Source organism: Heterocephalus glaber, unplaced genomic scaffold (genome assembly GCF_053883595.1).
Source record: "Heterocephalus glaber isolate CG9 unplaced genomic scaffold, H.glaber_assembly_v1.0 deba00001429, whole genome shotgun sequence".
Taxonomy (NCBI): Eukaryota; Metazoa; Chordata; class Mammalia; order Rodentia; family Bathyergidae; genus Heterocephalus; species Heterocephalus glaber.
The window spans coordinates 28,454,668-28,473,944 of NW_028258294.1; the positions used below are offsets into that span (position 1 = coordinate 28,454,668).

General features: G+C 38.8%; 1 protein-coding gene and 1 pseudogene across 2 annotated transcripts in view; one reads left to right on the forward strand and one right to left on the reverse strand.

Moving 5' to 3' along the window:
• Positions 1-19,277, forward strand: part of LOC110344323 (high mobility group nucleosome-binding domain-containing protein 3-like) — a 638,706-nt gene that overhangs the window by 352,408 nt on the left and 267,021 nt on the right. The gene's annotated exons all lie outside the window — the stretch shown is intronic.
• On the reverse strand, positions 1,247-13,503 carry LOC101705955 (protein FAM13B-like; annotated as a pseudogene).

A 19,277-nucleotide genomic window follows, 5' to 3' on the forward strand; every position in this document is an offset into this window, starting at 1 on the left:
GCCAGAAATTTGAGGTTCATGCTTCCCTCACCTTATTAAATAATGTTGCAAAATTCCACTTTTGTATGAAACAAACTTTTAATATTAGCTAGTTAAGAAAACCATGCATGAGTCACTGCATGCATAACATGGGCACAAAGTGAGGCACTCATCAACCCAAAAGCACCAGGAAAAAAATTAACCCTTAGATTAAGCCCATTTTATTGTTAACACAAATGAAGTCACCATTTCATAAAAGTGATTAGCTGAACGATACCAAGAGTACCTGATGAAAAGCCATGCAGGGCCAGGGATTTAGCTCAGTGGTTCTGCCGCCTGTCTCACAGCACAAGGACCTGAGTTTGATCCCAGGTACCAACAACAGCAACAACAAAAAAAAAGAAAAAAAAAAAGAAAAGAAAACCATGCAAAGCCAAGGAAAAAAAGATGCCAAGAGTGTATGACAAGGGGTGTACCTCTACACATGCTGTAATGGCTGCTTTAACAGAATGTGATTAAACAAAAAGTGGTCTCTTTTAGAGGGTGTTTCATTGTACAGATTTTACTTATTGAAAGAGGAAAAGAAAAAAAAAAGATGCAGCCTCCTGAAGTTCATGTAAAAATGCAGTGGTATAGCCCTTGTTATGAGATTTACTTAGGTATAATGATTACCTTGCCAATTTAGGCCCATTTGATTAAACATAATAATCTGAGCACCATCAAGTTCCTACATACTAACATGGCTGTTTTCTCACATTATCTGGAGGTGGGTAGGGGGAATAGCTCAGAACCCATTCCAGACAAATGTATAATCAGCTGATAAATTGTAACTTAGGAACAAACAGTAACTTAAGTTCCATAGGCAGCATGTGGTATGATTCAGTTCGGTGTGTGATGTGTGATAAATGTTTTCAATAGGCTAAACAAGGTCACTTTTTGGTGTACCTACTGTTATCTTCACCCAAGTTATGTGACCATTGAATTGCAAAATTTTATTAATATTTTACCTGTGAGTGGGCGTCACTTTGGGAATTAAACAAAAAAGTGTTTCACAGTAGGACTTGTAATCTCAGTTTGATTTTGGTTTTCTAGGAAAACAGAACACAGTTGTATATGTGCACTTCTATAGGTTTTTCTTTCAAATTTTCATTCATTCTGTAAGAAAAAGGAAACCGAAGAGTTGAATATGAAGCTTTTCTTCTCAATTTTCTTCAGTAATGGAGAAAAAAAGGTAATTAACAAAAAAGCTTTGTATTTCCAAAGTTCTTGGAGTTGAAAGGATAACATTCTTGTCTTTCAGTAATAGGATGTGTGGGTAGTACAAAACAATGAAGGAGACTGCATGTTTGCTAAAAGTGAAGAGGACAGTCTGTGGTCAACATGGAACATCACTTACGCTCCCTGAGAGGGCCAACTTACCCTCCTCTCACTTGCTTAGTGGCACCACAATCAAGTACAAAATGAGACTCTCTGAATGTCGGACAAAATGAACTCAAGGACCAGTCAAGCATACATGATGATAACGTCACGGAATACAACTGATTTTGATGTGAATTTTCAGGGAGCATATTTTATATGGATTTTGAAGAATCTTGTTTGCTGATAAGAACTTCAAGAAGCCTAAGCTTAGCTTTAATTTTCTTGTACTCTCTGTATTCCTCAAGCACTGGAACATGATCCTCTTTCTGGGCATTCCTTCCATGTTGTTGATAAAATGTGTCTTCAAATTCCTGTAATTTTTATGTAGTTCTTTTTTTTCACCTCTACCTTTCCAAAGTTGTTCCAGTAATTCAGGCACAGAAGTTGCTCGAGTACTTGACAATCAGAGATCCAGACCCAGTTTTTGATTTTCTTCAATATCACATTCTGAGTTTTCCAATGAAGATGGTGCCTGTATAGCTGTTTTCAAGATATCATTTAATTGGAGAGGTAGGGGCTTCCAGGCTGCCATCCATCCCACTGCTCCAGGCCCAGAGGAAGGGGCTTCTGAGCCACCATCCCAACACTCCCGGCTCAGAGGAGGTAAGTCACACAGGCACCAACAGCACCCCCCACCCCTTGAAATGAGAAGACACATAAACAAGTCTCAAAACCAGACTTCCAGATCACCTAGAGCAACCCCAAAGGGGAATGAGATGGAACACTGATACTCAACCACCTGGAGCCCCTGAACTGGAAACAAATGAGGATCTGGAAAAAATGAAATCAGAAATAATTTCTGAGAGAACAGCACAGATTCTGCTTGTAGTGCAAGACATGATTAATAAATCTAGAGAGAAGCTGAGGAACATGATGGAATCCCAACATGGGAAACAAATGGAATCCATAAAAGAGATTTGCAGGAGATCAAAAATGTCATTGAAAGTCTACACAGCAGAATGAGGCAATGTGAGGACAGAATTTTAGATATAGAAGATAAGATTGCAATTAGTGACCAGGAAAAGAAAAATTGCTTCAAAATTTTAAGGAACCTTGAGAAATCAATCCAGCAGCTGCTAGATGATGCAAAGAAGAATAACATAAGACTGATTGGAGTCAAGGAAGGAACAGGAGAGAGTGCAAATGACATAAAAAAAACTGTTCACAGAAGTGATGGCAGAAAACTTCCCAAGCAGGGGAAAAGAACTTGACATACAGATAAGTGAGGCATATAGGACTCCAAATAGCCTTGATCAAAAAAAAGTCTACAAATAGGCATAAAATTGTTCAGATTCCAGAAACCCAACAGAAGAACAAAATTCTACAAGCAGTTAGAGAAAAGAAACAAATCACATACAAAGGAAAGCCCATCAGAATCACAGCAGACTTCTCAACACAAACCCTCAAGGCAAGAAGAGCTTGGAGTGAGATATTTCAAGCTCTAAAGGAAAACAGCTTCCAACCCATATTGATGTACCCTGCAAAACTATCTTTTAAAATTGATGCAGAAATAAGATACTTTCATGACAAAGAGCACCTTAGGAACTTCATGAATACCAAACCAGAACTCCAAAAATGTTTAGGCAATATTCTAGGAAGAGATAAAGAGGATCACAACCCCAGGAAGGAAAGCAGAATGAATCCATCAGGTGTGACAACAAATTAAATGTAAAGGGGGAGTATACAACAAAAAGAAAAAGTCATGACAATGATAAGTCAATACGTATCAGTTATAACCATCAATGTTAATGGTCTCAATTAACCAATCAAAAGAAATACACTGGCAGAATGAGTTAAGAAGAAAAATCCAACAATATGTTGCATACAAGAAACACAGTTAATTAAAAATGAAACTCATAGACTGAAAGTTAAAGGGTGGAAAACAATACTCTATGCAACAGGAACCCCGAAAAAAAGCAGGAGTAGCTATCCTCTTTGCAGATCAAGTAGATTTCAAACCAACACTGATTAAGAGAGACAAAGAAGGACACTACATTCCTGTAAATGGAACAATCCAACAGGAAGAGATGACAATCATAAATATCTATGCACCAAACACTAGTGTGCACAATTATATAAAACAAATGCTAACAGACATGAAAAGTCATAAACCCACTAATACAATTGTCGTGGGGCACCTCAATACCCCACTGTCACAAATAGGTTGATCAACTAGAGAAAAAAATAAATAATGAAATACTAGAACTCAATCAAACTCTTGAACAAATGAACTTAACAGATGTTTACAGAGTATACCACCCCACCAAATCAGAATAGACATTCTTCTCAGCTGCTCACAGGTCATTCTCCAAAACAGACCCTATACTCACTCATAGAACATGTTTAAGTAAGTACAAAGGAATTGAAGTTATCCCCTGTCTATTATCTGACCACAGTGAGATTAAATTGGAGGTCCATAGCAAAAGAAACCACAAAAACTTCATAAACACATGGAAATTGATCAACACACTTCTGAATAACCAATGGGTCACAGGGGAAATTAAAGAAGAAATCAGATAGTTCTTTCAATTAAATGACAATGACAATACAACATATCAGAATCTATGGGACACAATGAAAGCAGTCTTATGAGGGAAATTCATAGCAGTGAATATACCTACTCAGAAAGCAGAATGAGCCCAATTAAACAACCTGATGCTGAACCTCAAGCTTCTAGAAAAAGAAGAGCAGGACAAACCCAAGACCATACAAGGGAGGAAATTATAAAGATCAGAGCAGAAATCAATGCAATGGAGACTAAGAGAATGATACAAAAATCAATGAAGCCAAGAGTTGGTTCTTCAAAAGAATCAACAAAATTGACAAAGCCTTAGCCAATCTTATCAGAAAAAGGAAAGAAAAGGCCCAAATCCATGCAATTAGGAATGAAAAGGGTGAAATTACAACAAACCCAGCAGAAATCCAGAGGATCATCAATACATTCTTTGAGAACCAATATACCAATTAGATGGAAAACACAGAAGAAATGGACAGATTCCTAGATACATATGAATTACCAAAATTGAATGAAGAAGACCAAAAAATTTTAAACAACCCAATATCATTCAATGAAATTGAAAATGTAATTAAAAACTTACCAACTAAGAAAAGCCCAGGTCGAGATGGCTTCACTGCTGAATTCTACAAGACATTTACAGAGGAACTACTGCCACTATTGTTTAAACTCTTCAATGAAATTGAAAGAGAAGCAATACTCCCAAATTCATTCCTGGAAGCGAGCATCTCCTTGATCCCCAAAGCAGAGAAAGACCCAACCAAAAAAGAGAACTATAGGCCAATCTCACTAATGAGCATATATGCACAAATCCTTGATAAGATACTGGCAAATGGAATGCAGAAGATCATCAAGAAGAACATACATCCTTACCAAGTGGGATTCATCCCAGGGATGCAAGGATAGCTCGACACATGCAAATCAATCAATGTAATACATCATATCAATAGAGCCAAGGACAAAAATCATATGATTATCTCCATAGATGCAAAAAAAGCATTTGACAAAATCCAACACGCATTTATGATAAAAACTTCAAAAAATTGGAATAGATGGTCTCTACCTCAATCTGATAAAATCTGTCTATGAAAAACCAACAGCCAGTATCATACTAAATGGCCAAAAACTGAAATCCTTCACACTAAAATCAGGAACAAAAAAGGATGTTCACTATCACCACTCTTGTTCAATGTACTTTTGGAAACATTAGCCCTGGCAATTAGACAAGAGAAAGAAATAAAAGGAATAAAGATAGAAAATGAAGAAGTCAAATTGTCATTATTTGCAAATGACATGATACTCTATATAGAAGACCCCAAGAACTCCAAGAAAAGTCTTCTAGACTTAATAACCAAATTCAGTAGAGTAGCTGGATACAAGGTCAACACACAAAAATCAATAGCCTTCCTCTACATGAACAACAGACTTACTGAGAGGGAAATAGGGCAAACAATTCCTTTGATAATAGCATCCAAAAAACTGAAATACCTAGGAATAAACCTAATGAAAGAAATCAAAGACCTCTTCTATGAAAACTATAGCACTGTGAAAAGAGAGATTGAAGATGCTATCAGAAAATGGAAAGACATCCCCTGCTCCTGGGTAGGAAGGATCAATATAGTGAAAATGGCCATACTTCCAAAACTACTATATAGATTCAATGCAATTCCAGTTGAAATCCTAACAGCATACTTCATGGGCCTTGAGAAAACAATCCAAAAATTCATTTGGAACAAGAAGAGACCCAGAATAGCAAAAGCAATTCTAGGTAACAGAGACATGGCAGGGGTTATCACAATCCCCAACTTGAAATTATAATACAAAGCTACTGTGATAAAAACAGCATGGTACTGGTAAAGAAACAGACCAGAGGACCAGTGGAACAAATTAAAAGATGCCGAAACAACTCCAGACACACTAAGCCATCTCATCTTTGATAAAGGAGGCAAACACCCTTACTGGAGGAAAGATAGCCTCTTTAATAAATGGTGCTGGAAAAATTGGGTTTCACCTTGTCAATAATTAAAACTAGACCTATATCTTTCACCATACACTGAACTAAAATCGAAATGGATTAAAGATCTAAATATTAAAATAGAAACACTGAATCAGCTGGAATAGATGTTAGATAGAACTTTTTTTTCTCATTAAGTTTATTGGTATATTTTAGGTATAAAATACAGTTACATTCATCATTGGGATCTTGTACCATTACATGAAGATCTTGGTTCTAATTTTTTCCCCTTCCCTTGCCCTCCCTTCATCCCCTCCAATCTTCTCTATTTACAAAGACTTTGTTTCCATTTTTTTCCTTTTTTCACATTTTTTACCTTCTTTCCTTTTCCCTACCACTCCCACTTCTCCCACTCCTTTAGACCTTTTCTTCCTATTACACAATATCAATCATACAGTTTTAAAATTACAATATCAAGATCTAGGAGACATTACCCCAGATTTTACAGAATTTAATAGGATATAGAAAGCATATTACAAAAATATTTTTTGAAATAAATACGACAACTTCTAAGAAGTACCTTGGAAGACAAATTAATGAAACTAACTCTGGAAGAATATAAAATTTGAATAGCAGCTATTAAAGAAAGTATATTCCTAGCTTGAAAACCTACCTATATAATAACAGCAGGCTCATATACATTTTAACTGATAAATTATATCAAACATTTAAAGCAGAAAAAAGAAGGAACAATTTCCCCCTCATTTTAGGAAATCAACATTGTGCTAATCCTAAAACTGGATAAAGATAATAGAAGAAAAAATTATGAGCTTAGATAGAAAGTTGTTTAACAAAACAAAGCATTAGAAGTCATATCTGGAAGTATGTAGAAAGTGGTTTTATTATATGTATGGCAGTGTTGGTTCAGCATTGGAAGATCCACCCCCAAAAGTCATCATTTTAACAGAGGAAAGGAAAAAGCCATATGATCCTGTCACTAGTTGGAGAAAAAGTATTGGATTAAATTCTACAGCTGTTCATATTAAAAGCTATCAGAAGACTAGAAGTAGAATAGAACCTTTTCAACAGATGAAAGATATGTACTCCATACTTCCAGCAAAAATGCCTTATATGACTGGAGATGATACAATGCTTTCTCCCTAAGGTGTGGAACAAGGGCCTACTCTTCACCTGTCCATTAAAGTTTGAAACATAGGCCTAAACCAAATTATTCTGGCAATAAAATGACACAATTAGGATAGGATTGGCAAGGTAGAAGCAAAATCTTTATATGTACATGAAATGATCATCTACAGAGAAAATACTAAGAAATCTCTAGAAGCCCCTAGAACTTGTATTTGAATTTAGCAGGATTAGAAAACACAAGTTACACATAAAAACTCTATGTATACTTGCTATAAATGAAGAACTGGATATTGAAATTTAAAAGTTATGTAGGATTACAAAGGACCTAGAAAAGTAAAAAGAAAAAAAATAGTGTTGGAAGACATTTAGTATCTAAATTTAAGACTTAATCTAAAGCTACAGTAATCAAGGCAGTGTTGGTGTGAGGAAAGACACATAGATCATTGGAATAAAACAGAGAATCTAGAAATAGAACCACACATATATGGTCCACTGAGTTTTGAAAGATTATTTAACATTAACATTTTATAAAATATAAACTCAATTCAAGAGCCAGGGAAAAAGATAGTGTTTTCAGCAAATGGCACTAGAACACCTGGAATCTGTATATAAAAAATTAACCTCAACCCTTTATTTCCATACATAAAAATAACTTGAAAAGATCTATGAACCTAAATATGAAAGCCTAAAAGTATAAAACTTTAAGAAGAAATTATAAAGGAAAATGTTTATGAATTTATGGTAGGCAAGAGCTTCCTAGGATACAAAAAACATGATGTATAAAAGAAAAAAATTGATAAATGAGATTCCATCAAAATTTGGAACTTTAAATGACATTGTTAAGAAAATGAAAAGTAGTCCTTAAACAGACCATATTTACAATGGATATAACCTATAACCAGAATATATAAGGAACTCTTAAAGCTCATTAACAGGCAACTCAATTAAAAAGTAGACACAAGAAGATGATAAATAGCCAGTACAGCACAAGGAAAGGTGTGCAACACTAGAATCAGAAAAATACTAATCAGTACAATAACAAGATTGAATTATACAATCTTTAGGGAGATGAAGTTAAAAGTTTTAAAAGCCTTGTCATGACTTTTTCTTTTTGTTGGATTCTCCCCCTTTGCATTTAATTTGTCACGCCCAGTGGATTCATTCTGCTGAGCTTTCTGGAGGTGTGATGCTCATTGAGTTTTCCTAGGATATTATCTAAAATTTTTTGGAGTGCTGGTTTGGTATTCATGAAGTTCCTAAGGTGCTCTTTATCATGAAAATATCTTATTTTTCCATCAATTTTGAAAGATAGTTTTGCAGTGTATATCAACCTGGGTTGGAGGATGTTTTCCTCTAGGGCTTGAAATATATCACTCCAAGCTGTTCTTGCCTTGAGTGTTTGTGTTGAGAAGTCTGCTGTGATTCTGATGGGCTTTCCTTTGTATGTGATTTGTTTCCTTTCTCTCACTGCTTTTAGAATTTTGTTCTTCTGTTGGGTTTCTGGAATCCTATCTATTATATACCTGTATGTAGATTTTTTTTTGATCAAGGCTATTTGGAGTCCCATATGCCTCACTTATCTGTATGTCAAGTTCTTTTCCCCTGCTTGGGAAGTTTTCTGCCATCACTTTTGTGAACAGATTTTTTAATGTCTTCTGCACTCTCTCCTCTTTCTTCATTGACTCCAATCAGTCTTATGTTATTCTTCTTTGCATCGTCTAGCAGCTGCTGGATTGATTTCACATGGTCCCTTACAATTTTAAAGCAATTTTTCTTTTCCTGGCCACTAACTGCAATCTTTTCTTCTATATCTGAAATTCTGTCCTCAAATTGGTTCATTCTGCTGTGTAGACTCAGTGGAGTTTTTAATCTCCTGGAAATCTGTTTGTATCTGTTTTATGGATTCCATTTGTTTCCTATGTTGGGATTCCATCATGTCCCTCAGCTCCTCTATGTGTTTATCTGTGTTCTCTCTAGATTTATTAATCATGTCTTGCACTATGGGCACAATCTCTGCTGTTATCTGAGAAATTATTTCTGATTTATTTTTTCCAGATCCTCTTTTGTTGCATGTTCAGGGAGTCCAGGTGGTTGAGTATCAGATTGTTCCATCTTTTTTCCCTTTGAGGTTGCCTTAGGTGATCTGGAAGTCTGTTTTTGAGGCTTGTTTACATGTCTTCTCATTTCCACTGTGGGGCGGGGGGGAGGGGTGCTGTTGGCACCCAGTGGCTCACCTCCTCTGCCCTGGGAGCAGTGGAATGGCAGCCAGGGAGCTTCCTACTGGGCACTGTGATTGGCTCACTTCCTCTGCCCTGGGAGTGGTGGAATGGCAGTCAGGGAGCTTCCTCCTCGGCACTGGGATTCACTCACCTTCTCTGCCCTGAGAACAGTGGAATGGCAGCTGGTGAGCCTCCTCCTCGGTGCTAGGATTGGTTCACCTCCTCTGCCCTCAGAGTGGTCGAATGAGGTTAGGTAGAACTCTTGAAGAAATTGGTGTAGGAAAAGATATTATGAACAAAACCTCAGTTGCCTGTGAACTAGCACAAACAATCAACAAGTGGATCTCTTCTCATTTAAAAGCTTCTGCAGAGCAAAAGAAACCACCAGGAATGTGAAGACACAACCCACAATGTGGGAAAAAATTTTCATCTGCTGTTCCTAAGACAAAGGCCTACTATCTCAAATCCATAAAGAACTTAAAAAGTTCAGACCTTCCCAAATTTTAAAACCCAATCCAAAAATGGGCATCTGAAATGAACCGACATTTCTGAGACAAAGAATTGGAAATTTCCAATAAATATATGAAAAAACGTTCAACATCACTGGTCATTCGAGATGCAAATGAAAACAATGCTGAGATTCCACCTCACTCCAGAGAGGATGGCTGCTATCATCAAATCAACCAATAAGAAATGATGGTAGGGCTGTGGGGAAAGAGGAACCCTGCTCCACTGCTGGTGGCAATGTAGACTTGTGCAACCACTATGAAAATTAGTATGGTGTTACCTCAAAGAACTAGGACTGGAAGTCCCATTTGACCCAGTATTCCCCTGCTGGGTATCTTCTCCAAAGAATTAAGAGAATCATACCACAATGATATATGTGCACCCATGTTTATAGGGGCACAGTTAGCTAAAGCTTGGGCACAGTTAGCTAAAGCTTGGAAACAGTCCAAATGTCCATCATTTGGAGACTGGATAAAGAAAATGTGGTTTTGTTTTTATAAAATGGAGTACTACTCATCCATAAAAAATGTGAAATTAGAGACATTTATCAGTAAATGAATGCACATTGGGACAATACTCTTAAGTGAAATAAATAGGACACACATAGGTAAATACTGAATAGTTTCTCTAGTGTGAGAAACTGAAAGTGTAAAGAAGGACTAAAAGGTATAATAGATAATGTGAAATAGGAAGAAAAGGGGCAAATTGGAAGGGGAAGTGGGTGGGGTAGAGGAAAGGAAAGAAAGGAATAGAATTACTATGAGAAAATGAAAATATGGAAACAAAGTCTTTGTAAATAGGGAGGGATGGAGGGGTTGAAGGGAGGACTGGGGAATGGGGAAAAATAAGAACCAAGAGAAATTATGTAAAGGTGCAAATTTCCAATGATGAATGTCATTTTATTGTGTACCTAAAATGTTCCAATGAGTAAAATGAATAATTGATAATGCAAAAGAGGAAGAAAAGGTCCAAAGGGGTAGGGGAAGTGGGAAGGCTAGGGGAAAGGAAAGAAGGGAAAGGAAAAATTATGAGAAATGGAAAAAAAGGGAAGCAAAGTCTTTATATATAGCCAAGGGTGGAGGGGGTGAAGGGAGGGCAGGGAATGGGGAAAAAATAAGAACCAAGATACATCATGTAAAGGTACCTGTTCCCAATGATAAATAGAAATGTGTTTTATACCCAAAATGTATCAATAAAAGAATTTAAGGAAAAAAAGATATCATTTAATTCGGAGGATAGAGTAATACCATCTTCTTCTTCTTCTTCCTTGATTTCTTCAAAAAAATGTGCAGTTTCTCCTTCTACGATTGTCTGTAACATCTGACCTCTTCTTTTGATGGAGGGAGATCCAAGGAGAGGAGTGATGCTAGCTCTTTTCAGCATCTGTTTTATAAGCCTGTATCTATCATAAAGTGGTTTAACAATGTGCCTTTCTTCCCTTGTCACCAGCCTTCCATGTTGACTTTCATAGTAAAGAAGACTTTTCTGGAGAGAAGTTTACTCTTCTATCAAATGATATTTTGTCATTTTCTTGATACTTTCTGGAAGACATCGCTCAACACATTTTCCCTTCAGTTTTTTTCAAAATAAATTCAAGGGTTGCTTCTTTAGATGTTTTTTTTCTCCTTCTGAATGGTTCTGGATTCATTCTCACTTGGTTCACCTTCACGGTCTAGAGAAGAGCCAAAACTTTTTGGAAGAGTGTTACTCTGTGCCTGATTCTGAGGCACAAACTCTCCATCAGAGCTTTTGGGTTTTGCATCTTTAATTTGCTTCTGCAGTTTGGTAAGCTCTGTCATCCATTTTAATACCCTTGGGTTGGTTGCAATATCACTGTAGGAGGGCTTGCTATTCTTTTCCCTTTCAAACTGTTCCTAAAATTGTCTGATCTTTTTCTGAAGTTTTTTGACCAACTGATAAGGTGTTCTGTCTTCTCTTTTTTCATCTTTTGAACTAAAGGATGATTTTTGAGTCCTTGCATATGAAAGTATTTTAGATGAGGAATTCAGCATTTCTGAATCATGTAGGAAATGCTGGCTTTTCCCAAAATCTAAACTGCAATGTGATAATACTGGAGGACAGTCTTCTTCCAGGGGATGATGATTCATTCTTCCAGCTTGTGGAGACAGATGAGATTCTCTAGACTCAGAGTCTTCCTGCCAAGACTTAAATGCAGGAATGGCTCTTCCCATCTATCACCATCAGAAGCATTCTTCAGATATAAATGTGGAATTTGGATACAGGCTGCTTCCCCTTGAACACCAACACTTTGACCTCTTGGCACTTCGGATTCAGTGTTGGAAATCAAGTCACATATCTTGCTACTAGATTCCAGAAACAAATGCAACAATTTATCACTGTCAAATACCAAATATTCTTTCCTCTCAGGACAGCCATCTTTAGCATCCCCATGGTCACTGCATGGCTCTAACAGTACACCTGCAGACTGATTTTCTTCATCCTCAAATACAATATCTTGCTGCATTACTTCATCATCTAAATTAGTGCCAGCCACAGGCTCTGAATATTCCTTGTTGCTATCACTGGCATTAATAATAACATCAGCAGTATCAACTTCTTCAGAGGCTGGTAAGATGCTGTTGGGAGATATATGGGCACTCGTTGATGCTATAACACTATTTGATTCCAGGATGTTTTCAGTCATCCTTAATTGTACCACCTCTGGCATGTCATTTGATTTTTCTGCACCCTCTTCTGGAAGTTCTTCTATATGTTCCAGCTTTTCATCTTCTTCTTCCTGAGAAAGGCCATTAACATCTCTTCTTTCTTTGACTGCTGTAAATCCCTTCTCTAGGGCCTCATGAAATCCCTATTCTTGAGACTCCAGTTTGTAGAGAATGTTGCTACCTGCCTGTTCAGTAATTGAGCCCAAATCATTTGATGAAAAATCTTCTTCATTCTCAAAGAATTCATAGTAATTTTCCAAAAGTCCTGCCATTATTCTGCTATTTCTTGTTCTTTCATATCTTCCACATCTGTGTAAATGTGGAAGACATCTGGACCAAAGATAGCAGCCAAAGAATTTGCAGACCAAATTTCTTCATGATGTGGTGCTACATTGGCTAAAAATCTACTCAGAAACTTTAACAAGCTGTAATTAACAGGTGAAAGCTGTTGCAAGAGGAACCTAAACTTTCTTCCAAATTCATCTTCATTATTATAATCTTGAGAAAGGTGGTGCATCAAGCGAATATGCAAACTGCCAGAAATAACAGGTTCAGGAAGTTCTTGAAGAAAAAACCTAAGGAGACTAATAGCTGAAGGAACATCTGCTTCCTTAACCAAATCCACCTCTTCTCCACTGCTGTATCTCTGCCAAAGCCACTCCACTGTCTCAGGATTTCCATTTACTTGAAAAAGTCCTTGTTGCTCCAGACCACCATGTTCCTCAATATAGTCCACAACATGGCAGACTATGAATGGAACCTCATTGTCTGGATGTCCTCCCTGCTGCAGCTCATCAAGTGGAATTCCAACTATTTTGTTAGCAAGAACGGAGCTGCAGTTACTCAAGGAAGGGGAGGAGCTCTTCCTCATATCTTTTTTGCAGCCAGAAATCAAAGTTTTCTTTTCTTTGAATACTTAAACATGTAAGTTTAAAAAATGGCTTCTGCACCAGCTACCCTCACTGAGCAAGCATTCTTTTGTCATTTATGGTTGTTTGAGATTATGGCAGAAGATCAGTCTGTAGTTCCTCATTGAAGAAACACAGAACTTGATCAATACTTCAGCAGTTAATCTCAACACTCGGGCCTGTGAGTGCCCATTTCAACTCACACCAGTGGGCTTTTTACCGCTCTGTTCTTCCCAGACAACAAGGCTGAAAGCTGCCCAAAAGCTGAATTTTTTCTAATGCAAGATCAGTGTACTCCCATATAGTGACCAGTTGGGTTTCTTACTTTTAAGATTTTTCTTTCCTCTTGCAAATCTAATAGTCACTGTAGAGTAGGTAACATGGTTTAGTATAGAATAAAGGGCTGTGAAGAGAGAAGCACTGCTGCTCATGAGGTGTGTAAGTTGGGCAAGATACAGCCTTCCCTGATCCACTTTTCTCATCTATAAAATGTAGAGTAACATCTGTTTAATCTAGTTCAGTGGGCTGTGGTGGTGACCAAGTGGGGAAATGTTAAGTCAAAGACCTTTGTAAATTGTAAAGTGTTGAACAAATGATTTCTGGAGCTTTCACCCAACTCTTCAGGTTGGAAAATAAACAGTAACTTTCTGATCCTTCCAAGGAATGAGTGGAAGGTGCCTTTCTATAGTGCTTAACTGCTGCTGGAGCTTCTTTGAGTCCTACGACCTCTTCCCACTCCACCTCCCAGAACCTGGTTGTTTCTTCCCATAGTGAAAATGTCAGCTGCTTTTGTATCATGAGGCACAGTGCTGTATGGCAGGACAGCCAAAATGTGGAGCTCCCTGGCCTTTAGATCAGAACCATCTCTGGAGCCAATGGGTAACATTTCCTGTTTGGGTCAGCGGAGGCTGCTTGCCTGGAGCAGCTGCCACACCTGCTGTTCAGCTTTCTGCCACCCTCAGGTCCTGCCAGAAGAGAACCCAAGCTGTGGAAACATAGCTCCCACTTCTGCCAGCCTTGGCCTTTCAGTAGCTGAACACAACCTGCAGTTGGCTTGGCTGTACCCATCTCAGGTTTCATGAGAAGAGATTTTCTAAGTTTGTATGGAGCACCTGCCCAAGCCTCAATGCTCAGGAGTAAGCTGGTCATGATGTCTTACACAGCAGTTTTCCTAGCTCTGCAGCTTGAGGGCATTTGCCCTCCAGGGTGTATTCTGGTGAGTTCAGCTGTGTGCATCCAGAAGTCTTCAAAGGACTGAGGGCTTGGCTTGCGGCACACCCTCTGCCTTCTGTTGCACCCAACCCTGACTTTGTTCTTTCTCTCTTCCAGCTTCCTGTTGCCCAGGAGATGGGGAGTGTTATTGAGCCTCTTTATCCACTAAGGCTCTACATTCTGGTTCTTATACTCAACTGTAGTAGCTGCTCAGGGCTTGTTGAGTGTCAAGGAGCTCATGTCTTCCAGGTGGGCCGGAGCTCTTCTGTCCCACACACCATAATGCAGTCTTGCTTTTGTGCTTTTTTCATCTGGAAAGCCCTTCTTCCAAACGAAGCATAAGATAAGCTTGACATCCTTACCACAACATTCAAGGTCCTTCATAATGTGTCTAAGCATCCTCTCTGGACTTTTTTATCCCCACACTCTAAGTCCCTGTTCTGACCTCTCTGTGCTGGTCACTTCACTAAACACATCTACTTTCCTGCCTCAGTCTCCTTGTCCTCCAAGTCTTCCTCTAAGACACCTCCTTTCCTTCATTTGGCCCATGCTGCTCTCTCATTTCCTGTCAGGTATTGGCCATCTGCACAGCACAGAGTAGCATCTTCTGTGCAGTTTTGCTTCACTATCCTAGTGCTTTTGTTTTTTTTCCTCCCTACTAGATTTTAGGTTCTTTGAGGCTGTAATGGGATCTCTGCATAAAACTTAAGAGCATATTGTAAGACCAAGACAAACTTGAGTTCAAATTGCATTGCTACCAATTATCAGTTACACAATCTTTTGCAAGTTACTTAACTTCTCTCATTCTCCATTTCTTCATCTATAAAATGAAATCATAATTGACCTACTCCTTAAGATAGAAAGGCAGGAAAGAATGCGATAACTCATATAATGTGTTTAGTACAATGCTGAACTTATAAGTATTCAATAAATGATAATACTAATAGTTATTATTTTTTAAGTGCTCTTTATTGTACATCACACATTCCAGAGCCAAAGGCATAATAGATGTTTATCCAGAAATTATGGATTATCCAGCCAGCAATTTATCTAGATTGAGTCATACCAGGTGTTAAGAGGCCATGAACAGATCTGCCCAAGGTGCCACATAGAGTGGCTGGAGCCAGTGCTCAAGTTTTCTGAATGCAAATTGAGTGTTCCCAATTCTGTACAGTAGCTCGAGGATGATCTTCCATCAGAAGACAAGATGGAAGCTGCAATAAGAGCAAACAAAGCCAAGCAAAGCACACCATACTGAAATTAATAATAAATACTTCCTTAGCTTTTATTTGATATAGATAATAGAAAGGATGGAAGCTATAGGGAGATACATTTTTTTTCCTTAATGGAAAGAAAAATATTTGAGCAAGAATTTTTTCCCTAATGGAAGGAGAAACATTTGAACAATAAGAGCAGCCTGAAGCTGGCATGGATTACCCTATAAAATCACTGATTTCCTAGTCCTGAAGTCACTGAAACCAAGTTGAATGGTCACTTGTTAGAGAAATTGTGAAGCAAAGGTACAAATTAGGCTGAGGTTGGGTCAGTTGCCCTCAAAGTTCCTTTCCAATGCTTTGGACAGGATAGTGCAAGGCAAGCATATTGAAAGTGGTAACTACCAGAACCCACCACTTTCCTCCCAACATTGCCACCCTCCTAGTTTGTCTCATGGGCAGAGGCTCCAGCTGCAAGGATCCAAGGAATTAGAAGGTACTGTAATTTCTTTCAAATTTTCAAGAATGTTTGTGAGCTATGGAATATATCCTACAAAAGGGGAAGTGGAAAAGGAACTGTGATGAGCCCTTCTGGCTATTTTTTATGCATTCATAAACTTTGCTTATTCTCTCAAACAAATAAAGAAGCCTCTGGAATTGTGTGAAGGTGGATCTTGAATTTCAACTTGACTGGCTTGAGAGATGCCTAGAAGATTAGTACAGCACAGTTCTGGATGTGTCTGGGTGGGTTAGGGGGCTGTGACCTTAGGGACTATATCTGGTCTCTGGCCCCCTCTATTTCTCTTTCTCTCTGCTTCCCAGCCAGCAGGGGTTGAGCAGTTTTGCTCTATGATGCCCTTCCCCAGGATGTTTCTGCCTTGGAACCAGTTGACCATGGACTGAAAACCTCTGAAACTGTGACCCAAGATAAACTTTTCCTCTTGGTTTTTCTATGTCAGGTACAGTGGTACTTCAATTCATGAGTGCTTTTGTTTGCAAATAATTTGATTTGCAAACAGAAACATTTGACAAAATTTTGTTTTTGTTTGTGACTCCGCATCAGGTGACAGACATGACCACAGCCATCTTTCCCACATGAATATGAATGTGGCCATTTTTTCCAGAACTGTGGAAAAAATTAAGTTCATGAATCAAGGTTTCACTGTATTTTGTTCTATCAATGACAGGTAAATATCATTATCCTTACTTTAAAAGGAATAAAAAGAAGCATACAGAAATTAAATAATTTGTTCATGGTCACTCAGCCAATGAGGTGAGAGCTTGGATTTGATTCACTCTGTCTGCCCTAAAGCCTACTCTTCCAACCCCACCTGCTGTCTTTGAATCGGAAAAACCAACCTGTATTCCAAAATCCACTAACTATAGCCATAAGACATCTGTATATGGTGAACCTGTTATAGGATGTAGAATGTGTCAAAGCTGGCTGGGGAAAATAAGCTGGGTCTGTCAATTACAAGGTCCCAGGATAGCACCGAATAATTCCCAGGACCCTGTATGTGAAACTTCTCACAGGCTCCCACGAGATGTGGATGGCATAAAAGAGATGAGATGCCCCGAGTAGCCTGCTATTGTAACTCCTCATGGTAGCCCACTGCATCTTTTAGATGCAGAGTGCACTTTTATTCTTGCTTTTATCTTTTCCTCTCTTTGGCCCAAGTTCACTCTGCAGAGTTCATTTTTCCCTTATTCCTTCACCATACACTTTTCAAATGAACTTTTGGCACCATTTTTGGCTTGTCTCATCCAATTCTTTGTGTGAAAGAAGAAGGCCTTGGAATACTTTTGATTGATGAGACATTTCTAAAGGAACTACCTGACAACAAACTTATCAGTTATTGTATCAGTCAGTGCTTACTAGAGAAACAGATTTAATGCAAGATACATAAATATATAAGAATTCACAAGATTGGCTTACAATGGCTGCAGAGTAGGTCTGGTAGAGTGCAAAAAGTCTATCTGTGCACTGGAGAGCCAAAAGATCCAGCCGAAGGCCTAGAGCTCAGTGTAGTGTCCTATGTGAGTCAGTATCAGGAGGCCAAAGGATCTGTGATGGAAGGCCGAAGGCTCTGCACAGGAAGGCTGAAGGGTTTGTGCTGCAGGCCAAAGAGTCTGCACTGGAAGCCAGGAAATGATGCCCAAGGTGAAGGTGAAGACTGGAACTCCTCCAAATAAATAGAAGTGAGTCTTCCTTCTTCATTTCCCCTTTATACAATTCAGGCAATAAGCCACCCTAGTTTGGGTCTTCTGTCTTCCATAAATCCCCTCAACCACACTCAGAACTATGCTGATTCAATTTAGTTGGGTGCTTGTTACTTAAGTTGACCCAATCAGTTAACTATCACAGATACATAATCATGTCTCAGAAACAATTACAGGGTGAGGCCCTTGGACAGTGGAGAGTTATCTTTTTCTTCAGCTCAGGGTATATGATCTGATTCTGGATAGCCTGAAAGCTCCTAAGACCCTGTGCAGTAGCAGCCTGAGTTCCCATGGGCTCAGCTGCAGAGGCCCCTGAGACACATTGCTGTGGAGGGAACAGCAGAAAATATTGCTAATGTAGGGAGGAGGAGGTGGCCAGCAGCTACTCAGAGGGAGTCAGAGCCTGACAAATGGAGAGACTTTGTATGAGATCAGCAAAAGAGGAGACACAGACACTTGACCTGATTTGGAAATTTTGCAAATCCATCAGACTTTGTGCAAATTGAGATCATAATTCAGATTGTTCATATAGTCACCAGCATCCCCATTTCCATTAAGCCCTGCTGTCCATCTCTCTCAGGTCTGGCTCAGTCCAGCAGCTAATTGAAAGGGTCAAGATAGCACTAAATTAATAAGCCACTCCAGAGAGGTCAGCTCCCAACCAAGAGGCTGTGGTTAATCTTGGATGAGTTCTTATCTCCTCATCTTCAGCCTCAGGTGCTGCCTTGGCACAAAGATGCTCATTAGTAGGGCATCATAGCATGACCACTAGACTGAGGGCCAGGGAAATGGGCTTGGATCCCAGCTCTGTATCTTCCTAGCTCTGTAACCTCAGGCAAGTTATACAGACCACTGAAATCTGGAATTTCTCATTAGTAAATGAAAAAGATGAAAGACACAACTGGTTTACCTACTTCAAAGGATAGAATTAAGCTAATGCTGGAGATGGAGGTGAAGGTGCTTAGAAGTTTCTAAAAGCCTCATAATTGTGGCTGCCTATGGGTGTTTCTGTGGGTGACTCTCAGGGGCTCCATGCCCATCAGAACCCAACTGATGTCCAGCATTGGTCTAGGTTGTCCTTGTCTCAGGATGGAGGCTCTGCCCTGCCTCCCTATGAGCCATGCCCCCTCAAGTGGCTCAGGTGCCATTAGAGCTGGAAGCTCCTGCTCTGAGGCTAGCCTCCAGGCCCCTTCCTGACCCTACAGCCACAAAAGGCTAAGTGGAACAGAAGCTTTATTGATTAGCTATATGACAGGATCTTCTCTGTCCATTTTACATGTACTCATAAACTTTACTT